Source organism: Miscanthus floridulus, chromosome 13 (assembly GCF_019320115.1).
Source record: "Miscanthus floridulus cultivar M001 chromosome 13, ASM1932011v1, whole genome shotgun sequence".
Taxonomy (NCBI): Eukaryota; Viridiplantae; Streptophyta; class Magnoliopsida; order Poales; family Poaceae; genus Miscanthus; species Miscanthus floridulus.
In genome coordinates this window covers 88,213,527-88,233,811 of record NC_089592.1, presented here as the reverse complement: position 1 = coordinate 88,233,811, position 20,285 = coordinate 88,213,527, and the positions used below count along the sequence as shown (strand labels likewise).

The following is a 20,285-nucleotide window of genomic DNA, read 5'->3' as shown; positions in this document are numbered from 1 at the left end:
TGCTACCCGAGAGTAAACACACAAGCTTTAATACTGTAGTATATACCATTGCTCATATGCTCACTCATGTCCCTGTTCTGTAGGTTGTGAGGGATTAGTAAGCTTGTTGCTGCAAGTCAGTTGTTCAGTAGCTCTGATGACAATGGAACTGTAACTTGCCTACTATGTGCTGTAGCTGAGATTTTCAGAGACTTTATGTAGTTTTAATATATAGTTGCTGAATTATAGTTCACTCTTCATGGATTTTAGGGTTCTCATTTTGGTCATGTGGGTAGTGTGCTGACATATGTTTAAGAAAAAAAGTATACTTTGTTTGGTCAGGACTAATCTGAAGCGCAATTTGAGGCTCTGTTTAATTTACTCTTGTCTCGGGATTTCAGTATTTTCTTTGAATATAGAAATTATTGGATATGTTTACGCTGATCCATCTTGTATTGTTACTAAATCTTAACTGTCCATTGCAGAAAATTCAGTTCGTGACATTTCCATTCACTGTCTAGAAATTATTGGATTTGTTGACACTGTTCTTTGAATATAGAAGGCACAGGAGCCCTGGTTCTACAGCTCCTATAGGACGCCGTCGTCGAGGCGCGGGCAGTGGGGTGTAGGCGGAGGGGCAGATGAAGGGCAGGCAGAGGGAGCCCACGCCGGGGGCGGTCGAGCTGGAGAAGTCGACGGCGGAGGAGGGGACGCAATCTGCTGTGCTCACATGCTCAACGTTCGATCAACATCGGACGGAGGAGGAAAAATGAGCGACGTGGCCCAATGAGGTGCCCGAGCTTGGCTCAGGATTCGAAAGGAAAAGATAGGATTTGAGGAACTTGCCATCTCAAATTCTACATTTTTCCTATTCCTATCCTTTTCCTATATCCTATGTCCCAAATGAGCCCTGAATATGCAGGTGACCTTTTTTATATGATATGACACATAAATGTATACTAGAGAGTATATCCGTGGTAGTGATTTTGAGGATCAGAGCTGCATTTTTGAATTCTTTGTTTTTTCCTGAGTTCTTAGAATTTTTTTAGTTGGATGGGATTTTAATCCCCGTGGCTCCCAAACGGTCGTGGGGGATTTCCTCCCGGCGGGGGAGAGGGTGGCATGTACAGGGGAGAAACCCCCTGGGGATTCAAACCCACGTGCATTTATCTCCCTAGCATCCAAAGGAGCCCTGACAGCAACCAGAAACCCATTCCATTCATCAACCTCGGCTAAGCTCACCGCTGTCAGGAGGCTCTTTGAAGCAGTCGACATTGCACAGACCCATGGCTCTAATCTTCTCTCCGATCCTGCACAAGAACAATGAGTAAATATTTTAAACTTGTAGGGGAAAGAATGACTGGCGGGGCTGAATTTTCCTCATCTCGACTAAAATAAGCAAATTGCAATGGTCATGACACGACAGCGGAGGCAGAAACCAACCTATCAAAGCTTTTCCTTGGCTTTTCCGGCTGCTCATATTCGAGGATGCCGTCGAAGCAGTCCACGTTCCTCCTCGATCTCCGGTCTATGCTGGACCTCGCCTTCTCCCTGTGGCCCGTGCTTCGCCTGCGCTTATCTACGTGCTCGGTGCTCAGCGTATGCTCTTCATGGATCGTGTTCTTCTTCGATGGCTCTAGCCTTCGCGAGATCATGCGAGAAGGAGCCTTAGAGATGGCTTCACTGTCAGGCTGCGTTCTGTTTTCAGCTGCCGATGTCTCATGCTCATCTTTTTCAGATGGCAACTTCTTTATGGTCGATAAGAACTTCTTCAGAAGTCGTATGTACACTGGGAATTTCTCCAGGTTGCCGTGGTCACCTTCCTCAATCCACAGAGGTTCATACTGTCAGATTGATCTCTAATTCCAAACTAGGCCCAACAGCTCAGTTGGGCTTTTGATCCACGTCCTGATGGGGGTGCCCAGCCCACTATGGCTAGAGGGCCCCTGTCACACTGCGCAATAAATAGAGGTGGGGGCCGGCGGCTCTGGACATGAGGTTCGCCTGAGCTGAGCTCCCCACCGACAAACCCTAAACCCGATCTAGTGAGGGGCGCAGCCAGTGACGGGAAGCACCTCCACCACTGCACTACGCCGCCATCGATCTTCACTGCCGGTCGCCACTGCTCATCACCGACACCGTCTTCACCGACCGTCGCTGCCCTAGCGCAGACACCGACGCAATGCCCATGGCCGACGCCTCTGGATCGAAGGCCTATGATGGTCGGTAACCTAGCACTACTCCTCCCTCTAATCTCTGTCTAGTTCATGTATTAGGACATGCAATTCATTTACAAGAAGTACCCGGCTAGATCTATGACCTTATGGTTAGAATAGTTTAACAATGGTACCAGAGCCAGGTTTTTCTAGGGTTTTAGATCTAGAACGGGTGAACGATAAAACACAAAGTAGATCCGTTTAGATCAGAGAAAAGAAGAGGGTCACCGAACCCTAGCCCTAATCGGGTGAAGAACAGAGAAAAGAAAGGGTCTCGAAACTCAAAGCCGAAACCTAACCCTGTAAGGTCGAGATGGTGGACTAGAGGGGGTGAATAGTCCTTTCTAAAATTAATCACGTCCGCTAACCGAAATAAGTACGGAATTTTAAAATTATCGGTCTAGCCAAGACTACACCCCTCTATTTATGTTCTCTAGCACCTTCCAAAGATACTAATTAAGCAACAAAGCTGCCAAGCTAGCTAGAGCTCACCTAACCAATTCTAGAAGCAAGGTCACATAAACCTATGCCACTAGTACTTTAACTAACAAGGGAGCTCCTACACATGCTAGTAAGCAAAAGCACAAAGCCAACTAAGCTCACTAGGAATGCTCAATAACAAAGCAACCAAAGCCAAATTAGAGAGCGCAAATACTTAGCTACGCAACTAAGCAATGTGACTAACAAGGTTACACAAACCAAATTAGCCACGCAAGGGAGCTATTTCTATGCTACACAAGTAAGAAGGTAACTAGTGAACTACACAAGCTAACTAATTACAAGAGCAACTACACAAGCACAATGTATATAAAAGTAATCACAAGCTTGTGTAAAGGGATTCCAAACCAACGGGAAGAACAAGATTGACACAGTGATTTTTCTCCCGAGGTTCACGTGCTTGCCAACACGCTAGTCCATGTTGTGTCGACCACTCACTTGGTGGTTCGGTGGCTAATTGGCATCACCCGCCAAGCCCGCACGTTGGGCACCACAAGAACCTACCTCGAAAGTGAGGGTAGCTCAATGACACGCTCAACTAGAGTTGCTCTTCACGGCTCCCGCGGGGTGAGCACAATGCCCCTCACAAAGCTCTTCTCCGGAGCACCACACAAGCTTCTTGCGGGCTTCGACGGAGACCACCACCAAGCTGTCTAGGAGATGGCAACCTCCAAGAGTAACAAGCACCACCGGCTTGCAACTCGATCACCTAGTGCCACTCGATGTAACCTCATAATGCAATCGCACTAGAATCGCTCTCTCACACAATCGAATGATCACTATCAAGCATATGTGAGATGGAGGGCTCCCAAGCACTCTCAATCATGGACATAAAGCCCCCTAAGGTGCTCAGCACCAGCCATGGCCGAGACCACCTTCTATTTATAGCCCCATGGACTCAACTAGCCGTTACCCCTTCATTGGGCAATTTTTGGGACGACCGGACGCTCCGGTCATATCGACCGGACATAGGACCCCAGCGTCCGGTCGCCCGATACCTGCCACGTGTCAACGGCTTCAAACGCTGTTCACCCAATCTCAACGGTCAAGAGATGACCGGACACAGCTGCTCAAGTGACCGAACGCACCAACACCAGCGTCCGGTCGTTTCCAGTAAGCATCTAGTAGCGGTCGGATGCGGCCGGTCGGTCACGATCGGACGCAGCATCAGCGTCTGGTCCTTCTCCAACTTCTCTGCGTCGCCTATGTCACCGTACGTCAGCCTGACTAGACGCACCACGCCAGCGTCCGGTCGAAGATAGACACTTGCGCGTTCTCTGCTGCCACTGACCGAATGCAGCACCCCAGCGCCCGGTCACCACGTGACCAGCATCCAGTCCACTCTGTGAGACCCTGTCTTTTCTGTATAGGGCACCGGTGGCACCATCGGACTGTCCGCACTCTACGGGCAGACACTCCGCTAGTGAAGTTTCAAACCCTTCTCGCCTCCGTTCAATCGCCGAGTTGATCTACATCAACTCCAATTTCATCTCCTTTGTAAATGTGCCAACACCACCATGTGTATGTGTGTTAGCATTTTCACAATTATTTTCCAAAAGATTAGCCACTCAACTTGCCACACCACTCAATCCTAGCGATGATGCAAAGTTAGATCACTCGAGTGGCACTAGATGATCGATATGCAAACAAGTTTGCCCCTCTTGATAGTACGGCCATCTATCCTAAACCCAGTCACCAACTTCTCTACACACCTATGACCAGTGAAATGAAATGCCCTAGGTTATACCTTTGTCTTGCGCATTCCATTCCATCTCCTCCAATATCGATGCAACACATGCACCAACACAATCAACAATGATATGATCCACTTCATATCATCACATGATCATATTAGTTCATCGATCTTGACTACACTTGTTTTTCACAGTTGCCTTCGTCCATCGGCACCAAGTCTTGCTTAAGCTTCACCGCCACACGGTCCATCGCTCCAAAGCCTCCAACTTACCCTTCACGCTTGCAACCGGTCTATCAAGCCAAGTCTTGTCTTGATCTTCTCCACCTTGATCACATGACTCAATGTCATGTCTCATGTGCAATAAGCTCCTTCATCATCACATGTGTGAGCTTTGCAACATCTCCAAACCATTTTCACCTTCACAGCATATGTTGCTCACACACATGTACTTATGGACTAATCACCTGTGTATCTCACATAAACACAATTAGTCCACCTAGGGTTGTCACTCAATTACCAAAACCACACAAGGACCTTTCAAACCCGTGAATCAATCACGGGGAAGAAGAACATTGAAACCCTAACCCTAACCAAACCCTAATCTCGATCCTAACCCCATCCCCAACCCTAAATCGGATAGATCCGAGAAAAGAAGAAAGGAAAAGAAAAGGGGAAGGGGAAGAGACCTACCTCGTCGCCGCACCGTGCTGCCGCCTTGTCGGCGCGCGGGCGGGTGCTCGGGCAAAGGGCGCCATGGCCAGGCCGCTCAACGGCTGCGCGCTCATCCGCTGGGGAGCGCGCGTGCCAATGAGAGGGCCGACGATGGCACCATCATCACCTCCGTACCATAGCGGGACTGAGACAGAGGAGGAGGAGAGGAGATCAGGGTCAGATCTAGGGTTTTGGAGGGGATTAGGGCACCGCCGCCCAGACCGTTTGACGGCGGCGTACTCACCCGCTAGGGAGCGTGCACGCCGACGAGGGGGCAGCGACGGCGCCATAGCTGCCGCTCATCGCTTGCGTTTCGCTTGGCTACTCGTTGCTGCTGTGCTGAGGAGAGAACGGAGCGCAATGAAGAGAGAGAGAAGAGAACCGAATGGTCTAGGGTTTTAGGGTCAGCCGCGACCGGGGGGTTTTGATCCTACGACATTGACGCTTGGCCGTCAGATCGAAATGGACGGCGTCGGTTGATCGGGCCAACTTGCGACCCAGGCGGGCGAGCGCGCCGCATGGCTTTGCCGGCCCAGGCCTAGGTTGTGGCTTGGGTGCGGGCATCACGTGCGCAGAGAAGTGGGCCGAGCTGGTTTTCCTTGTTGGGCCAATGAACAGTGCTGAAATTGAGTCATTTTTTACTTTTTTATTTTCCAGTATAAGTTTTTTTTTCTGGAAAATGGATAAATGGCTCAAAGAAAATAGAAAAGAGTTTTTTTGCCTATGGTTAAAATTCATTAAACTGAATTAATTTTCCGCTGCGTATTTAAAGTTGTTATTTTCATTATTAAATTCGAACCAACGGGAGAATTTAATTTTGAAAAATAGATATGTTTTTAGTTTATTATAATATTGATATTATTCTGACCAACGTTAATTAATGACAATATTATGATGTTATGTCATGCATTAATTTTATTTTTACCCAACGGTGATGTAGAATTAGTGTAGAGGACAATTGTATGTTTTAATTTTGACCAACGTTGGAACTAAGGCATGCAATTTGCTATTATTATGTTTATGTTCTCACTCCATATGAATTGTGTTTTCAGGCGGATACAACTTGATGGGTTGTATCAAAGAGATCCCCACTCTCAAAGGTGACAACTACACAGAATGGAAGAAAAAAATTGACCTGGCCTTCATCTTGTCTGAGGTGGACTGGGTAGTCACCTCACCGTGTCCCACTGAGCCTATGGCACTAGTGAGGGAGACAAATAAGGCTGATGCCGCTTGGGCAACTAGAGAGAGGGATTTTAAATCCCAAAAAATGTCCTATCACCTTGAGCATAGGAAGTGGGTCACTGCCAACAAGAAATATATGGCTGTGATAAATAACACGATTGAGCCTACAATTGTGGGCTTAATCCTAGAGTGTGACACCGTCACCGAGTACCTCGATAGAATAAAGAGTCAGTTCACTGGTTCTTCAAAGACATATGCTACCCTGCTGATAAAGCAGCTGGTGATAGAGAGGTACTCTGAAAATGGTGGTATAAGAGAGCACATACTAAGGATGGGCAATTTGGCATCCAAGCTAAAACCAATGGATCTGACTCTCAAGGAAGAGTTCCTTATCTATCTGATTTTTGCTTTCTTGTCTAAGGAGTTTGACACTTTTATTGTCAACTACAACATACAGTCCGAGAAGTGGGACTTAGAGAGGCTCATAGCTATGTGTGTGCAAGAGGGGGAGAGAATGAAAGCTGCCAATGGTGGCACTATCAATTATGTGAAAGACAACAAGAAAAAGAATAATAATGCTAACTCCTCCTCAAAGTCAAAGGGAAATGGTCCCATGCTGTACCAGCCTCAGCAGAACAAGTTCACAGTAGAAAAAGACCAGTGTCTCTATTGTAAGAAGATAGAACATTATAAGAAAGATGGTCCCGATTACTTAAAGATGATCATGGCAAAGAAAGATGAGAACATTATTACGTTCATAAATGAATTCCTGTATGTACAGTATTTGTCGGTGCAAAAAGTGACCAACAAGTAAATATTTATAGTTTTGCCGTATGTTGTGATCGGAGGTGGCCTAGCACTCAATGATACAAGGTTTATACTGGTTCAGGCAATGTGCCCTACGTCCAGTTTGAGTCGGTCGACAACTTTATTTCTGAGCCCAGGTGCTCGAAGTTTGCAGTGGGGTTACAAACGAGAAGGAGAAAGAAGGGGTGCACGAGAGGTCTGGTCGGCTCCGGTCAGAAGGGCCGAGAGCGACATGAGCTCCTCTATGAGCTAAGTGTTCAAGCGTGTGCTTGAGGTCCGAACTTGGCAGTTCTGTGGTTGTGAGCTAGTGAACTTGATCGATCTGGATTAACTTGTATGAACTTGAATCAACTAAATGTTGGGAGAGAGCACATCCCCTTTTATAGATGAAGGGGATGGCCTTACAAGTGAGAGGGAGAGAGTCCGTATGCTTCTAAGTCTTGTTGCCCACACCGACGGGTACAAGAGGATGGTAGGCGCCCACAACACTGTTGGATGTCGGTTGTAGGTGGGTGGTTACGTTGTCTTGTTTTGGGTATGGTAGATGTCGGCACCTGCATATACTGTTGATGCCCAAACACATGTGAGGAGTTTCACCATGTTCACTCGGTACGGTAAGTCCCGGCGCCCACAACACTGTCGATGCCCAGAGGCATATGGGGGGCCTTACCGTATGAGAGTTAACGACGCCCACAATACTGTAGAGGAAAATGTCGGCGGCTACAATACTGTTTGTGTCAGGGCAATTGCAGAGTACTGTTCCTACATGTGATAGGGTACGGTCCATGTGGGGGATATACCCCCGGGTACCACATGATGGTACATGGGCCGCACCATCCAAGGTGGCTCGGCCTGTATGATCAAGGCGTGCACATCAAGATTACAAGTTGTACTAGATATTGTAATAGTACCAAATTGGATACTTTACTTATAACCTTATCTCTTCGGAGTATATAAGGAGAGACAAGGGTCCCCTAGAGGATAGGTTAATCTGTATACATATCAATACAATACACCAAAGACACAGGACGTAGGGTATTACGTCGACCAGACGGCCCGAACCTGTCTAAATTGCTGTCTCTACGCCTTGTGTCACCATCTGGTTCCTGATTACACGCATCGTCTACCGACAATCTACCACCACGGGCACCCCCCTCGGTGGACTGCCGACCATATTTCGTCGACAGTGGTGCGCCAGGTAGGGGTCCCCTTTTAGGGGTTGTGCGTGCTGATCTTCCGGCGAATCAGATGGCGATTTTCTTCATCAACGTCCTCCGCGGCAACTCGGCTTTTCGTGGCGGGCGTCCTTGAACTACGATATCTATGGCGACTCATCATAACGTGGTCGGCTATGGCGGCAGCGTGCACCATGTCGCGTGCGGACATGTTCATCTTGGCCTCGTCCTGAGAGACGTGCTGACGGCGGAATCCATCTACACCGGCGACGAAAACTCTAAAGGGGCACAACGTCGTCTACATGAGTACACGGAGTACGTACGGGGCTACACCGTGGCTTGCCGGCCTAGGCTGGCACGTCACACTCGACCACCTTCGGCTTGTGCTGAACCCCGTAAATCTCGGATCAGCACAGCGTTGAGCTCTCTGAAGTCGAATCCATGTCATCGACCAAGCGCATCTCGATCCGTGTTGTCAACTCGACACATCTCCGAATCGACGCCGTGCTATTGATCCCATCTCCTGAACGAGGTGCACTAAAGCATCGGCACCATGCATGATCCTGTGCGTGCTATGGCGACAAGCTAGCAAGGAGGCCACGAAGATGAAGACCATGTCCATCTGCTTAAATACACGTGCAGGCCAGCATTAATTAATCAAAGATATTTGATTCATTGATTGACTGCTGCATATACCATATACGCGTGCATGCATGAAGATTTCATTAGAGGAGTATGTACGCATCTTACGCGCGTATGGAGCAGATCCACGTGCGAGATACAAGCCAACGTACCTGACAGCATGAAGTCAAGCCGCCAAGCGAGCCAGAAGCAAGCCGTTCGGGCTATTGTCAAGCCATCACGCAAGCCACGCCGAGCCACAAAGCGAGCCGTTGAGCGAGCCACGTCGAGCTGACCAGCGAGCGACGCCGAGCTCCGACCACATCGACCACAGACCACGTCGACCACGTCCCGAGTAGCTCCACCGAGCTCCGACCACCTCGACCACCAGACCACGTCGACCACGTCCCGAGCGGCTCCGCCGAGCTCCGACCACCTCGACCACCAGACCACGTCGACCATGTCCCGAGCGGCTCTGCCAAGCTCTGACCACGTTGACCACCAGACCACGTCGCAATGATGATCGCAGCGAAGAACGGCGCTACGACAACCGCGACCATCGTCGTGACGACAAGTCAGAAAGCTCGAGGACCGAACAACTTCATCGCCACCGACCAGATTTCTATCCAAAGATAAGTACACTTCTAATATTTATATTTAATATAATTTTCATTATGATGTTTCTCCACAACATCCTCGTCATGATTATTCTTCAAATAACGTTTGTCCATATATACAATCTTAAATATAACATACAGCTATACTTAATGCAAATCCTCGACTAGTCATGTTGACGCTCGATGCCTCCTGAGACAGCCCTGTCTCCGGCTCCTCCCTACACGTGCACGAGCATCTGCCCTCTACGTTATGGGTGGTCGGCAGCGGCTCCTTAGCGATGCTTTGTTCTTCTTACATGTGCACGGGCTCCGCGCCCCGCGTTATGGTTAACGGGCTAGCTAGGGCTGGAGACTCAGCTATATACTAACTGGTCGGGCAGTTTATATTAAGTATAAACACAAACTTCACATTAACACTGATGTTTACAAAGCACCAACTGCTTTATCACATCATGCTCATTTGCAAATGACTACTGAGCGTCATACGCTATTTCTTCACCGCTGATTTTTCTCCATAATTTATTATTTTGTACATCATGTACTACCGTTCTATGAATTTATATTGCAGGAATTTCGAGCTATGCTCGGGGACTTCGTCGCTCGCTCCTCGACCTGTGCTCGGAGACTGCCTCGATCACTCTCCGACCACAGCTCGGGGACTTCGTCACTCTCCTACCACAGCTCGGGGACTTTGTTGCTCGCTCCTCAACCTATGCTCGGGGACTGCCTCGACCACTCTCCGACCACAGCTCGGGGACTTTGCATCTCAACTACATGCGACTGGCGACTCGCATACAGTTGGGATATTCTTTCTCATTTAGACCTTGCTACAAGGCTCATACCTTGCCTTCCAGCAAGCTCGGGGACTACATCGGAACGATGCACCTGCCGGTGCATCTCGTATCGCCTGTACGACGATTGGATTCTCAACTTAACTGGGAATTCTTTTTAGACCCTGGCACCACGTGCCTACGTCACCTACTACCAGGCTTGGGGACTAAGTGGGCACACTTCACGTTGTGGTGAACGTGTTTGTTTTTCGACCCCTACGCCTCTGATGATCAAAGACGCTACGCTTCAAGACTCACTTACATTTCTTTTCAGAAATACAAGTGGGCACACTTCCCAGGATGGAAATCTTTTTCTTTCTTCTTAAGAGCACCATATATTCTTTGGACAACCTATTTCTCCGGCGACAACGGTGGTCGGAGATGTCAAGAACTCAAGCCTCACTGTTTGGAGAATGTTAAAATGGCGTGTCGCATTAGAATACATGGCGCTCGGGGACTAACTGTGGGGGATATACTCCCGGGTACCACAAGATGGTACATGGGCCGCACCATCCGAGGTGGCTCGGCCCGTATGATCAAGGCGTGCACATCAAGATTACAAGTTGTACTAGATATTATAATAGTACCAAATTGGATACTTTACTTGTAACCTTGTCTCTTTGGAGTATATAAGGAGAGACAAGGGTCCCCTAGAGGACAGGTTAATCTGTATACATCTCAATACAATACACCAAAGACATAGGACGTAGGGTATTACGTCGACCAGATGGCCCGAACCTGTGAAAGGGTTGAGATGGCGACTAGAGGGGGGGTGAATAGTCCTTTTTAAAACTTAATCACGTTGGCTAACCAAAACAAGTGCGGAATTAAAACTATCGATCTAGCCAAGACTACACCCCTCTATCTATGTTCACAAGCACCTTGCAAAGATACTAATCAAGCAACAAAGGTGCCGGGCTAGCTAGAGCTCTCCTAACCAATTCTAGAAGCAAAGTCACACAAACCTATGCCACTAGTACTTTAAGCAACAAGGGAGCTCCTACACATGCTAGTAAGCAAAAGCACAAAGCCAACTAAGCTCACTAGCAATGCTCAATAACAAGACAATCAATGCCGAATTAGAGAGCGCAAATACTTAGCTACACAAACTAAGCAAAGTAACTAACAAGGTTACACAAACCAAATTAGTCACGCAAGGAAGCTACTTCTATGCTACACAAGCAAGAAGATAATTAGCAAGCTACACAAGCTAACTAATTATTAAAGCAACAACACAAGCTCAATGTATATAAAAGTAATTGCAAGCTTGTGTAATGGGAATGCAAACCAATGGGAAGAACAAGGTTGACACGATGATTTTTCTCCCGAGGTTCACGTGTTTGCCAACACGCTAGTCCCCGTTGTGTCGACCGCTCACTTGGTGGTTCGGTGGCTAATTGGCATCACCCGCCAAGCCCGCACGTCGAGCGCCACAAGAACCTACCCTGGAAGTGAGGGTAGCTCAATGACACACTTTACTAAAGTTGCTCTTCGCGGCTCCCGTGGGTCGAGCACAATGCCCCTCACAAAGCACTTCTCCGGAGCGCCGCACAAGCTTCTTGCGGTCTTCAACGGAGACCACCACCAAGCTGTCTAGGATGTGGCAACCTCCAAGAGTAACAAGCACCACCGGCTTGCAACTCGATCACCTAGTGCCACTCGATGCAACCTCATGATGCAATCGCACTAGAATCACTCACTCACACAATCGGATGATCACTATCAAGTATGTGTGAGATGGAGGGCTCCTAAGCACTCTCAAGCATGGATACAAAGTCCCCCAAGGTGCTCAGTACTAGCCATGGCCGAAGGCCACTTCTATTTATAGCCCCAAGGGCTAAACTAGCCGTTACCCCTTCACTGCGCAACTGTCGGGTCGACCGGACGCTCCGGTCGTGTTGACCGGACGCTGGACCTCAGCGTCTGGTCGCCCACAGACGGCCATGTGTTCGATTCCAACGGTCACTTGACCTGACCGGACGCAGCAGCTTCAACTGACCGGACGCTGGACCTCAGCGTCTGGTCATTTATAGTAAGGTACCGACCTTGACCGGACGCGTCCGGTCACACTTGATAGGACGCAGCCCAGCGTCCGGTGCTCAACCCTAGCCACTGTGCCGTCTGACAGCTCGACCGGACGCAACCTTTCAGCGTCCGGTCGCTGAGTGACCCAGTGTCTGGTCAGTAGACCGACGCTAGCATTATTTCGACCAACTCCATTTCAACTCTAACTTCTTCACCCTTGCTCAAATGTGCCAACCCCAAGAATTTGCATCCAGCGCAATAGAAAATAGGCATTCCAGAGAGGGACCCAAACCCATCTCAACCCTGCAAACACCACCTCCTTTGTAAATGTGCCAACACCACCAAGTGTACACCACCATGTGTATGTGTGTTAGCTTTTCACAATCATTTCCCAAAGGATGTTAGCCACTCAACTTGCCACGCCACTCGATCCTAGCGACGATGCAAAGTTAGATCATTCGAGTGGCACTAGATGACTGATATGCAAACAAGTTTGCTCCTCTTGATAGTACGGCCATCTATCCTAAACCCGGTCATAAACTTCTCTACACACCTATGACTGGTGAAATGAAATGCCCTAGGTTATACCTTTGCCTTGCGCATTCCATTCCTTCCAATGTCAATGCAACACATGCACCAACACGATCAACAATGATATGATCCACTCCATATCATCACATGATCATATTGGTTCATCGATCTTGACTTTACTTGCTCTTCACCGTTGCCATCGTCCATCGGCGCCAAGTCTTGCTCAAGCTTCACCGTCACGCGGTCCATCACTCCAAAGCCTTCGACTTGCCCTTCACGCTTGCAACCGGTCCATCAAGCCAAGTCTTGTCTTGATCTTCTCCACCTTGATCACATGACTTAATGTCATGTCTCATGTGCATTTAAGCTCCTTCATCATCATATGTGTGAGCTTTGCAACATCTCCAAGCTATTTTCACCTTCATGGCATATGTTGCTCACACACATGTACCTGTGGACTAATCACCTGTGTATCTCACATAAACACAATTAGTCCACCTAAGTTGTCACTCAATTACCAAAACCAAACAAGGACCTTTCAACCTATCTAAATCGCTGTCTCTGCGCCTTGTGTCACCATCTGGTTCCTGATTACACGCACCGTCTACCGACAATCTACCACCACGGGCACCCCCCTCGATGGACTGCCGACCATATTTCGTCGACAGTCCCTGCTATCATGGTTTGACTTGAGCGCCTTGCCTTGCTTTCTCCGTTCGTTTCCTGGTCCTTTCTAGGCGGGCGTCCCCGGTCGGTTGGTCCCAGTCGGCTCTAGTTGCGTCAGTCAGAGAAGAGCAGTGAGCAGGGTCTTTGCATACCTTGGTCGGAGACGTGGGGTCGGAGTCAGAGGTAGTGCTTTGCCAGGCCTTCCGGTCGGAGAGACCGTCTGGAGGCGGCTAGAGACCAAAGTGAGCGCTCCGGTCGGAGAGGTGGGCCGAAGTCGATAAGCGGGCGCTGTTCCTCCTCGGCCAGACCTTCCGGTCGGTGATTGGACCGCCCTTCTGGCCTGTTGTTTTAGACTCTTGGGCTGGCCCATGAGTTGCGCGCTGTCTGCTTGGGCTGAGCCTTTGTGGGGAAGCCGGTCTACGAGGGACCCCGGGTTTATGAACCCAATAGTATTCGAAATCTACTTGGTGGATTGACTCAGATGCAACTGTTCATATTGCTAATTCTTTATAGGGATTCCGTTCGACGAGGACTACGCAAAGAAGCGAAAGACATGTTAAAGTTGCAAATGGAGTCCGAGCAGATGTCGAAGCCGTTGACGATATTTCTCTAGAGCTTGCTGATGGCTTCACACTTTTACTTAGAGATGTACTTTATGTTCCCTCTTTACAGAGAAACTTGATTAGTGTTTTATGCTTGGACAATGATGGATACGATTGCTATTTTGGAAATGGCAAATGTAAGATAACATTTAATAATGCATGTGTTGGTCTTGCTATCTTATAAAATGAGCTTTATTTGTTATCACTACGTGATGATGTAAATGTTGTATGCGATGATGGGAACGTTGCGTGCGACAATGAGAATGTATCCTCGTCTGTGGATGTAAACAGAAAACGAAATAGAGCTCACGATGCGTCGTCGAAATTCAGGCACTGTCGTTTATGTCATATTTCGAGGGGGAGAATAGAAAGACTAGTTAAGAATGATATTCTTCCTCCATTAGAGTTCTCAGATTTAGAACAATGCAGAGAATGCATAAAAGAAAAGTATATAATGAAAATTAAGAAAGATGCTAAACGAAGTGCAGAAATTTTATAGATTATTCACACAGACATCTGTGGTCCATTTTCTGTAAAGAGTGTGGATGGTTATGATTCGTTCATAACATTCACAGATGATTACTCCCGTTATGGCTATATTTATCCAATCAAAGAAAGAACAGAAGCATTGGATAAATTTAAGATATTTAAGGTAGAAGTTGAAAACCAACACAATTTAAAGAATAAGATAGTCAGGTCCAACCGTGGGAGAGTACTATGGTCGGCATACCCCATATGATCAAGTTCCTAGACCTTTTGCAAGGTTCTTACAGGATAATGGCATAGTAGCCTAGTATTCTACACCAGACGAACCTCAGCAGAATGGAGTAGCTGAAAGACGTAATCGTACCCTGATGGATATGGTGCGCAGTATGATAAGTTACTTCACCTTACCATTGAGCCTATGGATGGAGACGTTAAAAACCGTCATTTATATTCTCAATAGAGTACCAAGTAAGTCGGTGCCCAAAACACCGTATGAGTTGTGGACAGGAAGAGAACCCTCACTAAACCACTTACGTGTGTGGGGGAGTCCTGCTGAGGCTAAAGTATTTAACCCAAACATTGGGAAGCTAGATCCCAAAACAGGGAGTTGCTATTTCATTGGCTACCCAGAAAAGTCAAAATGTTTTCGTTTCTACTGTCCAGACAGACATACAAAGTTTATGGAAATGAGACACGTGTTGTTATTTCATTGTCCTAGAGGATGAAATGATGAGGGGGAGCATGATAGCTCGAGAAATTGACCTTGAAGAGAAGCGGGTGTATGCGCCCTCCGATGATTCATGAGCAATTTTTCTCACTACCTGTTGTCGCTGCACCGACAGTGCAAGATACTGTGGTGCAAGCACCTGTTGTTATTCCGCCTATGGCAACAATGAATGACGATGAGGAACCTGTTCTTCAGGATCCTGTAGAACCTATTGACACACATGAGGGGGAGCAACAACAGCCTCAAACAGAAGATGTGCCAAATGTGGAGGCCCCTACAAAGTCTCAAAGAGTTAGAAAATCAGCTATTCCTGCTGACTATGAAGTATACAACACTGATGAATTTCAAATGGAGGATGATCCCACCTCATTTGAAGAAGCCATGAGAAGTGACCATTCATTAAAGTGGCTTGAGGTCATGGAAGATGAAATAAAATCTATGAATTCCAATAAAGTTTGGGACTTGGAAATAATTCCTAAAGGAGCCAAAACAGTAGGCTGTAATGGGTCTACAAAACAAAACTTGACTCTCAAGGGAATATAGAGAGATATAAACCGCGACTTGTGGCAAAAGGCTTTACGCAAAGAGAAGGGATTGATTACAATAGATGGTCGGTAACCTAGCACTACTCCTCTCTCTAATCTCTGTCTAGTTCATGTACTAGGACATGCAATTCATTTACAAAAAGTATCCGGCTAGATCTATGACCTTGTGGTTAGAATAGTTTAACACATACTTGTGCTGGCACAGCTCCCAGAGCCGCTTGCCATGGGAGCAGTCGACGACGTCATCTTTTGTGCTCTGAAAATGAAAATAATGATCCAGTTTATTAATGATCTGAAGCTAGTTGAAGAATACTACCACGTAGATGTGTATAAAGAGCTTACATGGATTACCAAAACCGGGCATTTAACATGGGGGATTTTGTCGATGTTCTGCAAATGGAACAAGTGTTAGCATATACATGATGTAAATCATTCATCTTGATACTTCAGACAGAGAGGCAAACCTTGTATATGTCAAACCAGTACGTTTTCTTCACAGAATACATGACACACAATCCAGACAGTATTGGACTGTGTAGAACAACAGCTCTTACGCGATCGAAACGAACAGCTAAATCAAGGGTTGGTCCGCTGCCAACGGACTGACCATACAGAACAATGTCTTCTTCCCTAGTTCCATAAACGTCCACAAGGCACTTGTATGCAGCCTCTATGTCAGCAAAGGTATTAGCTTCACTTGGCTGAACATGGATTTTACAGAAAGATTGTGTTAGCACTGTTGTTTTATCCTAAAAATGGTTCGACTGCTAAAAAGATGAACTAGTTCAGAACAAACGTCCCCTGAATCAAACTCACTCTAGCATGAATCAGTTTCAAAGTCTCTTTTGTAACCAGAAAGGCCAAGAATAATGTTGTGAGGTGCCCCTCGACTGAAGGTGACATGGTACCGTAAGAGCATAGTTTTAAAAAAGAACAGAGATAAATTACCTTGCCTGATGACTGCCCATAACCAGAGTAATCATACCTGCGAAGAACGATGGAATTATTCTAAGACAGGCAACTTCAATCGTCAGAAGGGCATGACAGAGAATTTGCTAAAGCTTCAAGAAGGACAGAGATTTATTTACATGGTTCAGCAAGAACGAACGTCAATGAAAATGTCCATATCCAAAAAAAAATATTCACAATGCACTAGTAAAATATTGCAAAGAAATTTTGAATGTTTGTGGGCGATGGAAATGAAATCTAGAATAAATTTTATGATCATACTGCAACATAACATTAACAGTTGATACAGTTTGCACATAAGCTCTCTTGGACTTCGTCAAGAGACTTTGTCTGTCATAAGGATACTAATAGTTGATATACAGGATGCAACATCGGCTGTCTTGGACTTTGTCAATTGGGGTTTTAGAAAAACTGAAGTTAATTATCTGTGCGATTTGCTGATTTCAGCTCATCCAAAGTAATATTGTATTTCATGAAACTTTTTATCTTTTAACCATCTTTAAAAAAATCGTTTGATGGCTATATCTTTTTAATCAATCTATACATGTTCTGTCGACAGCTCCTACACATCACTCTCTTTGTCTCTTTGTCTCACTTTGATGGGCAAATAAACCCCTGGACCACATCATTGTTCCCTCCTTTTCTTCAGACTCCTGCATCTAACCCCACCCTCTTGTCTCAAAATCCCTCTTGCCCTCTTTACTTAACAGGTAGTGTGGACAGTGGACGTGCACCCAGTTAGTGCATTGTACTTAATTGTACTTGTTAATTCAAGAGAGTAAAGTAAAAGGATGTATCTGTACAGCTTCTCTGGGAGTATTTCTACTTTGCATTTTACAGCTCATGTTAAGGAATAAAACTCATACTCCTAGTGCAAGATTCAGCCATGCAGGCAAGCTTCCATTTGACATAATTATATATAGAGCTAAAAATTGTGTAAGCATTTTCATGGTCAACATGAAAACTAAAAAATTACTATGTAAGACTAGTTTCACCTAACAGTATGTTCCGTAATGAGCACCCTTGCGTGTTCTAGGCCATCGTGTGGTTCATTCATGTAGCATATCTGCATCATTGATGTAACATCCAATTAGCTGTTCTGTTATCTCTGGGTTTGTTTGCTAGTTTGCTACGAATCCAATCCAACAGTCCCGATCTTGATCCCTTGATCGAGCGAAGGATTTCATGCCAGGATAATATCGGGGGCATGTGGACGGGGTTGTTTTACTGTGTATACTTGAGGTGTCATTGTGTAGCCAAATAGTTAAGTCAAATAGCAAATAAATTTAAAACATGATGTACGATAGTCGAATTTAATATACTGCTCCAGCAGGGAAAAGCAAGTTCAATGAAAGGTCAAAATGCTGTTGCCATGAGTGAGAGTGACCCACATAACAAGTTGAAAATACAGCTTCAACGAACAGTCCAGATCGTGTAGGCTAATCAAGCAATGATATCAAGCAAACTTTAGTGCTCTACTCTCTGACTGCTGTCCAATGATTAGCTTTCTATCTACAGTGCCTAGTAAAAATTAAACAACCACAAAAAATCGTATTGAGACCTTTGAACATGCATGCCACTTTCAAGAAAGGATGGGCATAGAACTGGGCTACTTTTGCACCAGCCAAACCAAACAGGTTCCGAATGCAGAATGAGCTTCACTAGAGTATAGAACTATCCTATCCTACCAAGAAAAGTGTCAATAACATCTTCACCTCAAACGGAGACAAAAGACAAAAGGATTTCCCAAACACAATAGTTTTACAGGTTCCGGATTGACAATAAATCGATTGCAGAATGAAAAAACGTATTTTTTTCCTGCTACAGTGGCAGCAGCAACAAAATTTACATCAGTTGCACCTACTATAGATGTCAAACTAAACCTTATAGCCAAATAACGTGTGCAACTCTCTCATCAATCAGACGAAAATCTGATCTCCCCAAAAAAAAATCAGGAGTATCAATTGCACATGATAAATCTTTAACAAGAAATCAAACCCCCATTCAGAAATACTATAAGGTAATGAAAACAGTCAATGCAAATCGAAGTAGCATGCAGCACATGATTACCCCGCTCAATAACAGTAGGAGGACATGTATGATCACTATATTCATCATATTCAATTCACCACTCAGACAGAAAACCATTAATAACACGGAAAGCGACAGAAGGCAAACATTTGTTTTTTTTTCCGTAAGTGATCAAGGCACGCCCATTCTAAAGGATCAAACCATGATCTTATCAGATTGTGGGTTGTGGCCTTCTGGAAAAAGATATGTTCGTTCTTTCAAAAACGAAAAAGAAAAATGTGTCCCGATCAGTTTTCACAAGATCATTTGATCTCCACAGAAAAAAAAAAATCCCAAGATCATCATCCATCCAGTATCCAGTATAACTAATAATAAAGTAGTAATCTTGGTCGCCCAACCAAGTCAAAAGCATCGGAGAAACCAGTCAATCACACAACAACACGAGCGCTTGATCACTTACCCCATGAGGTTGACGTGGAGTCGTGCGCTGAGCTCGACGAAGATCCCGTACATCTTGCCGAGGTCGGCGGCCGGCGCTGCCGTGGGAGAAGAGGACGGTGAGGCTGGCGCCGGGGTGCCGCACGTACACGGCGATGATCTCCGAGCCCCGCCGCGTCCGCACCCGCCTCGCCTCCACGCCCACGCTCCACCGCACGCCCGTCATCGCCACCCTCCTCGTTGCCACCTTACACGACGGCGCATCCTCCGCCGCCGCCGCCGTCGCCGCTGGCTCGTCCTCTTCGTCGACCACGCCGTAAGACGGCGGGTCGGGAGGGAAGAACGCCATCTTGGAGGCCACCGATGAAGTCACCCCACCCATATCCAATCCAACCAACCTCAGAACTCCGGCCGCAGCCGCATCAGGGTCTTCTCCGGCCGGGGAGGGTGGAGGCGTGGCAGCCTGGAAATGAGGAGGGGCTTCAACTTCACGGTCAGATTCTTTTAGAGGCCCAATTGGAAAGTTTCCAGCTCAGAGCTGCTCCACGGAAGGGGGTGTGCATGAAGTTGTGGTGTTCTTCGGGGATCTGAGTGGAAATAGTCAATTCCTCCGGGCTCCGGGGTCTATCGGAGGGGAGAGGGGGTTAAAGATTGGCGCGGAATTAGGGGGCGGATTTGCCGAGTTGCCTTTGCCGGGAGAACTGTCATGTGACCACAGCAAGGCCAGCACGTGAGGTCCACTTTTTACCAAATTTTCAATTTTCTTTTTTCTTTTATTATTAGGACCCAGCTTCCAGGCTATACATGTTATTGCTGCATTGCCTTGTTTGATTGATCCGGGCTTATAAATGTCTAGAGATTTGGGCTAGTACTATGTGAATGCTTATTGCTAAATATCGAGCATAAGATCAAACCATTGTTATTATTATA

General features: G+C 46.6%; 1 pseudogene; it reads right to left on the bottom strand.

Moving 5' to 3' along the window:
* Window positions 1-1,171: 1,171 nt before the first annotated feature.
* On the bottom strand, window positions 1,172-19,868 carry LOC136501466 (uncharacterized; annotated as a pseudogene).
* Between the last annotated feature and the right edge of the window lie 417 nt (window positions 19,869-20,285).